This window comes from Sinocyclocheilus rhinocerous, unplaced genomic scaffold, assembly GCF_001515625.1.
Source record: "Sinocyclocheilus rhinocerous isolate Xijiao unplaced genomic scaffold, SAMN03320098_v1.1 scaffold567, whole genome shotgun sequence".
In the NCBI taxonomy this organism is placed as follows: Eukaryota; Metazoa; Chordata; class Actinopteri; order Cypriniformes; family Cyprinidae; genus Sinocyclocheilus; species Sinocyclocheilus rhinocerous.
Window position 1 is genome coordinate 221,572 of NW_015649134.1, and position 7,096 is coordinate 228,667.

Sequence of the window (7,096 nt, forward strand, 5' to 3'; positions counted from 1 at the left end):
CCTTTCCAGTTGTGTTTGTCTTGGTGTGGTGGGGAGTGGTGATAAACAACAGAATAAGCTACCTGTGCCTCGAATTTACAGCTAATTATCCAAAAGGCAACATAATTAATTGGTCTTGCTAACATCTATGACTCATGAGCTACCATGTAATAAGTTAGCTAAAATTTAGCTAAGGCAATATATCATGGGCATAGAGGCTAACTTAATGTAGAAATTACAGCTGAATATAGTAAAATTAATAACATCATCAGAATTGCTACATTGATATGCAAATCAGGCATTAAGTAATTAAAATGCACTAATTTGCATACATTTGACACAAGGCATTGCAGATTAATAGGATAAACAAAATAACTAAAGCATATCACCACAGAACTTCCCCAGTTATTAGTTAATGACTTACTTCAAGAGTCTTTTCCCTTGAAATGTTATGTTTAAATATGCAGATAACTTGTTTTGGTTAATTTAGAAGAAATCTACATTTGCAAACAGACGAGGGTGCTTAAAACAAACACCTTAATGTGTATTTTAGAAATTTCCTTTCTATTAGAGCAAAAGAAGACATGGAAGCAAAATAGACCAAAATCTCAAAATTGAACACTAAATGAAGTGTCCTGCCTTAAACAATAACTTCATAATTTTGATCTCAGGCTCCTCATCTAATAACTATCCATTCTATTAGTATGTTGTGTGCTGATAGATCTTAACAGCCCTCCCTCAAATGTGAAACAATTTTTCTTGTCACCATCAGTATGTGTGTGTGTGTGTAAGTATGTGAGTGTGTGTAAGTGTGTGTGTGTGTGTACGCGCGCATTTTTGTGATTTATGAGGACACAAATTTGTATAATGACATGGGTATGATATAGGTATTACAATGCCTATGGAATGTCCCCACAATTCACAAAAACAAACCTGTGTGTGTACATGTGCCTGGTACAGTAAGTGTAATTATAACAACATTGTGAACTGATTATTTTGTAGACATCTGTTAAAAAATGAAACACCATGAAACAATTGGGTGAGTGTGAAGGAATTAAAATAAATTGGTAAGTCAGTTGTTTTAATATATTTAACGTTTTGTTTAGAAAAAAATTAAAATAAATGAGAAGTGCCCTTTTTTCCACTTGAGCCCCTGCCCCTCAAAATGTCTGTGCACGTCCCTGCTCTGATAATGTCACGGTTGTACTACACTGATGCGCGAGGTACGAGGAGACACAGGATAATTCACAGTAAACACAGTCTTTAAGCCTTCCAACACGGGGTATACAGGGCAGACAAGACCACATGTAGCACACGATGAACATTCAATATCAGACAAGCGAGAATGGCACAGGCTAGAACTTAAATACAAGGGATAATTGGGGAACACAGGTGACATCAATGGAACATAATTAAACTAAACGAGGACAGGAACTTGATCAAATAAGGAAACACAGGAAGGACTATGGGGCAAAACAGGTACAAAAGTCTGACAGATAGAATGATAGAATATTTATTTATTTATTATATTTGATATATAATTTAAATATCATACATAAAAATAATTATATTTAATATTTAATTTTAAACAGTTTTTACAAAGAAATAAACACTGACATCATAAAATATTTGCATGGTTATCTCCAAGGCTCACTTGAATTTGTTCTAGATCATAACAAATTCTAAACAGGGCAGTTTAGGTTTTTGTCTATCTGTCAGGTAAGGTCAACAAAAATAATTCCAGAGTATCAGTTTGATACTTGAGCACAACATATTTAAAATAAACAATCCAAACACATCATCACACAACAGATTCAACTCTGTCAGAGTTGGCCTAACACTGCCAAGTTTGCTGTGCATATGTCCAGTGCTTTTAAGAACACAGATTATGTGTATGCTTAGGAAATTCAAAATCTATTCAAATCACAACAAGGTCTGGTTAAGGTTCTTATTAGGGTATGTTCTGAAACTATTTTGTTTTGTCACAACTCCCTGTCTGTACATTTCCATTTGATTTTATTTCACATGTGAACAGGCTTTCACTTTATATTGTGGCAAATCATGGGTGTGTGTGTGTGTGTGTGTGTGTGTGTGTGTGTGTTTGTGTGCGTTTTGGTAGAACTGAAAATAAGATGAGCAACAACAGTAGAACATTACTTTGATTTTCCCTCAGAGTCTTCTTCTGCAATTACTCTTCCTTTGTTCTGAGATCAAAGCCTCTTTGCACAAGGTTGTTGTGACTCAGAGATATGCTCAAACTGAGAGGCGTGTGTGATGATTCATTATTAAGAGGAGAAAAAAGGAGGAGGTCGAATCTGAAAATCTCATCTTAGTGTCCTCATGTTGTAGGTGTGTGTGTTTTTTACAATTTTTTTTTTTTTATTGTTGGGTTTTTTTTTTACACAGAAGATTACATAATATAGCCAGAGACTCCTGCCCACTTTAAAGATCCTGCACTCTTTATAAACATCTATCTATAGATAGTCTCAATGTCAATGATTTGCATACCAAACAATCCCTGTTGGTGGGGTAAGCGAGTTTTCAAAAATGCTTTAGAAAACTGATTCGGGCCGACTAGCAAAGCAAACTTGTAGCCAATCAGCAGTAAGGGGCGTGTCTATTCATGATGTGGAGGAGAGAGCGTTCATGCCGCGCCGCATCCAATGTAGACCATAGATATGTATATATATCTATGGTGTAGACAGCATCACTGATTATAATGAGTTCCATAGTATTTTGTTGCGCCGCGCCACTTGCGTTCGGTGTGTTCACAGAACTAATCGTTGCCTAGGTTGCGTACGTATGTGTGGGGCGAAGCTATCAAAATAGGGGCGAGACCCTTTTGGGGTAGGGGCGTGTTTGTTTTGGTGATTTCAAATGTCAACATTGGCTACCAGAAATCGCTTAACCCACCTTTAATGAAGTATGAGTGACCCCTCCTGGCGTTATGTTGCATCTTTCATCTTTAATTTTGAGACCCTGCCCTTCCCCCGTCTAATAAACGCTTCTCATGCGGAGATGTGTTGATGTGTGTGCACGTCTGTGTGGAAGCCTACAGTTTCCGAAGTGAGGAGGGAATATTACTGTATTATGTATTAGTTTTCTGTTTCAGGTATGATTCTGTATGTCCATCAGTTTACTACACTGTAATGACGCTTGAAAACTCGCGCTGTGCCGCGAATCGGTCTGTTTTAAAACTAAAAGACAGAAAACAGACGTTTTCTCATGCTGAGAGATAAGCAGATGTATGTGTGTGAGAAAATATCATATATGGTGTTAAAAAAATAAATGACACAGCGGATGATAAGAGCTCCTATTCTCTGTTTTTATTTAAGCTCCATTAGATGAGGCATGTTCGGAACATTCCGTTTACTGTTGCTGTCAGGAACTATATTTTAACGGAAGGACAGCATTTAACGAACTTGCTTCAAAAAAGTAACATTTCAATACATAAATTTTTTGTTTTAATACTTTTTATTGTGTGGTATCCCCATCTTAGCCGGGGACTCAGGCATGGCGTGAGCAGGCCCTGGCTTGGCTGGTGTGATGTGAGCAGGCCCTGGCTTGGCTGGTGTGACGTGAGCAGGCCCTGGCTTGGCTGGGGTGACGGGGGGCGGCCCTGGCTTGGCTGGTGTGACGTGAGCAGGCCCTGGCTTGGCTGGTGTGATGTGAGCAGGCCCTGGCTTGGCTGGTGTGACGTGAGCAGGCCCTGGCTTGGCTGGTGTGACGTGAGCAGGCCCTGGCTTGGCAGGCGTGACGTGAGCAGGCCCTGACTTGGCAGGTGTGACGCGAGCAGGGCCTGGCTTGGTAGGCATGACGTGAATCACCCCTGACAGTGCAGTCAGGGCATGGGAAGACTTTGATGTGGCAGTCATTTAGTCAATTAGGCGTGCTTAGGTACAGTGCTTAGGTACAGTGTTTCAACAGCTATCACGATGGAGCGCTATTTAATATCAAGTAAAAGACTTGGAATTTCAGACACTTTGCGGAATAGCTCAGATGAGAACAATAACACAAGTCGACAGTCTCAAGCCCTGTTTACACTAGTGCGTTTTCGTTTTAAAACGGTGACGATTTCGTTTTAAATCGTTTTAGACCCAAAGTTAATTTAACCACAAACCCTACAGCTTTGATTTCATGACGTATGTTATTCATTGGAAACACAACTTTGACATCTTAGAAATAAGCAAAATCAAGTCGTCAGCTTCATTTGTACTGTACAGTGCTCCATACACAAAGCACTTTTTCAGAAATAGCTAATTATTTTAAAATACAATGTTTGATTATTCTCAATGAAGTATGTGTGATAGACAGATAGATAGATGGATGGATGGATGGATGGATAGATAGATAGATAGATAGATAGATATAGGTTTAAGTTATTAAATCGACTCTACATGACTTTAAGGTGGCAATCACCAGTTGCTCTGATTTTTAATTTGATGTTTGAAGTGTGACCACAATATTTCATAGTTATATAAAGCAAATGATCTGTGACACACTGAAAATTTAATTGCTAAATCAATCAAACACTTTGTCATTAGTGACATGGGAGAACTGACACTATTATTCTGCACCAGTATTCTAACAATCAAAATGCTGAATCTAGAAAGGTATTTAAAACAATGGCTGGCACTCTTCCAAGTTTCTAAAACATGAAACATGTTTTACCATTTTTTTTTATTTAGCAATTTATGAGAATGCTAAATCCATTCAAACAGGTGGTTTCTACCTAATATTTGATGGCCTCTAGGAATAAATTGGTTGGTTGATCTTTGTTGCTGGATTAAGATTATATTAATCGTAATACCTAATAGGTAAAATAAATACATACATACAAAAAAAGGGAAACATTAACAATGATAAGTGGTATGACTTAATTCACTGACTGAAACATATGGATGTTTTGCTCCTGTTTTCTCTTTTGCTTCTAATTTTCCAGGACTACCTCACCTCCTACCATTCAAGACATGAAAACTGAGCTAGGCAGCAGAGGAGTTTTGGAATGAACAGCCTTGTAAAACAGGATAGCCTTGTGGTCAACGTAATTGCTGGGGAAATATGTAAATGTAACACTGACAAATAAATCTGAAAATGTCCTTTTGAATCTGTAACCTGACCTGTAATTCACTGTTTGTTGTCTTTTTATTGGAGGTTTTACCTTTAGTGATTATATATATATATATATAAAACAATAGAAAGCTCACTAGGGAAAACCGGGTGTTAATAGCAAATTATTTTATTTTAAACATAACTTTTGGAAATACTAATTTATAATAGGTAAAGAAAAATCATAACGAGAGGTGACGTGTTCGTTGGCGTCCTCAGACATAGCCCCGCCCCCAAATGCGCGGTGCATTCTGGGTCCACCTCAAGATGGCGGCGCCCTTGCGCAAAAGTTGAGAAACAGTCTCTGCTGGAAGTCTGATTAAAATTAGCCAGAGTTCTACAGTGCTGATCCATCATTAAAAACAACAGAAAGTGCACGGAAAGAGACCGTCGGATTAAAGTATCGCGCGCCTGCCGTGGCTCACGCAGAGTGTGTGTTTGATGTTGATGGGCCGCTGCGCCTGACCCAGAACCAAAAGGAGAGCCATCTCAGATCGCCCTGCAAACACCTCTTGATCCAGCGCCTGCAGATCCTCTACAGGCTGTGGACGCTGCCATTTAAGCTGCTGACGGGAGTGATCTGTGTGATCGTCCGCCGACGCAGCGGATCTCCAGGTCGAGCTTTGGAGAACTCTGCCGATCAGAGGTGAGAGTACAATTCACAAAACCGCCCAGTTTCTCTTCAACAATTCACCATGGTGCCAAAATACCATATTTACGTTAGTAAAACGGTTGTACTCTGGTATTAGCTGTCACTGTCATCAATAAAGAGAAGTAACACTGGTTCTGAACGCTTCACTGTATAGAAGACATCCTATGTCTTTTTAAAAATTTTTTATTATGGTCTTACAGTGTAACATTAACTGCAGTAATCATGGTATTTAGGCATAACTTATAGTTACCATGGTATTTTCTATTGAGTATGCATGACTATTGGGTGAAAGCAGCAGATTCTTGCACCGCAAGAAGCACTGCTCTTTTAATTCTGTTGTAATTGGTTTGAATGGAACTTATGCTGGCAACTTTCAGTTCAATTTTTAAATTCGTCAGTTCTTAGTTTTTGTGGTTTTAAAAAGTCTTCATTAAGGTTTTTGAATTCAGTGTACAGTACATGCAGGCTATCTCAACATAAGTGGTTGGAGTCTTAGTGCAGAATTGTTTAGTGTCATTATTAGGGCTGCACGATTAATCGAATGCGATTGTCATGCGCATTTTGTTAGTAATGCCGGTTCTGTAATCAGCAGTAAATCATCACGTGCTTTCAGATGGAGCAGCATTTACTACACAAAGCCGTAGTTCACTGACAAGTTACGCAAAAAATCGCAGACGATTTTATTGCGTGATTATGAAATCGAAGAAATCGTTCCCGATAATGACAGCTGTTTGCATAGCTTCTCAGTGAACTACGGCTCTGTGAAGTAAATGCTGCTTCATCTGAAAGCATGTGAAAATACCACATTTAATAACATATTTTTACTCCAAACTCACTTCATAACGTCAGTCGAGTGTTTGAAATAAATCCTTCTGTGAGATGATGTGGCTTCTTACACAGAATAAGGCACGCAACATATGTCATAGTATTATTTCTGCAGTTTAGCGCCATCTGCTGTCAGAGAGTGAAAGTGCGCTTTCATCCAGAGCGTCTCTCACATGTTCTGCCATGTGCTTCTCGTCCGCGCTTGTTTACATCAGAGTGCATACGCGTCTTTCATGCAGCATACAGCGGTGTTGTGCATTTTGACCAGTTGATGGGACAAGGAGTCTTAAAATGCATTCAAAATTCGGAATAATTTGTAATATATAATTATTCACGGTATTTAGAAGTGCCCACGATAATAATATTGTGCATATTCATTACCGTGATATATCACATTACCGAATGTACATGTCTAATCAGGACATAATAATAAAAAAAAAAATCTGGTCCTTGGCAGGTCTTAAAATTTGGAAAATAAAACCTCAGATGAACAACAACACATGACATATCACACCGTGCCATAATTTATAT

The 7,096-nt window shown here is 38.6% G+C and overlaps 1 protein-coding gene across 1 annotated transcript in view; it reads left to right on the forward strand.

Moving 5' to 3' along the window:
* The first annotated feature begins 5,321 nt into the window (after positions 1 to 5,321).
* rptor (regulatory associated protein of MTOR, complex 1) overlaps positions 5,322 to 7,096 on the forward strand; it is a 304,247-nt gene continuing 302,472 nt past the window's right edge. Inside the window, exon 1 of the mRNA XM_016515002.1 lies at positions 5,322 to 5,734. The gene's annotated coding sequence lies outside the window, so the exon portion shown is untranslated. The remainder of the gene's footprint in view (positions 5,735 to 7,096) is intronic.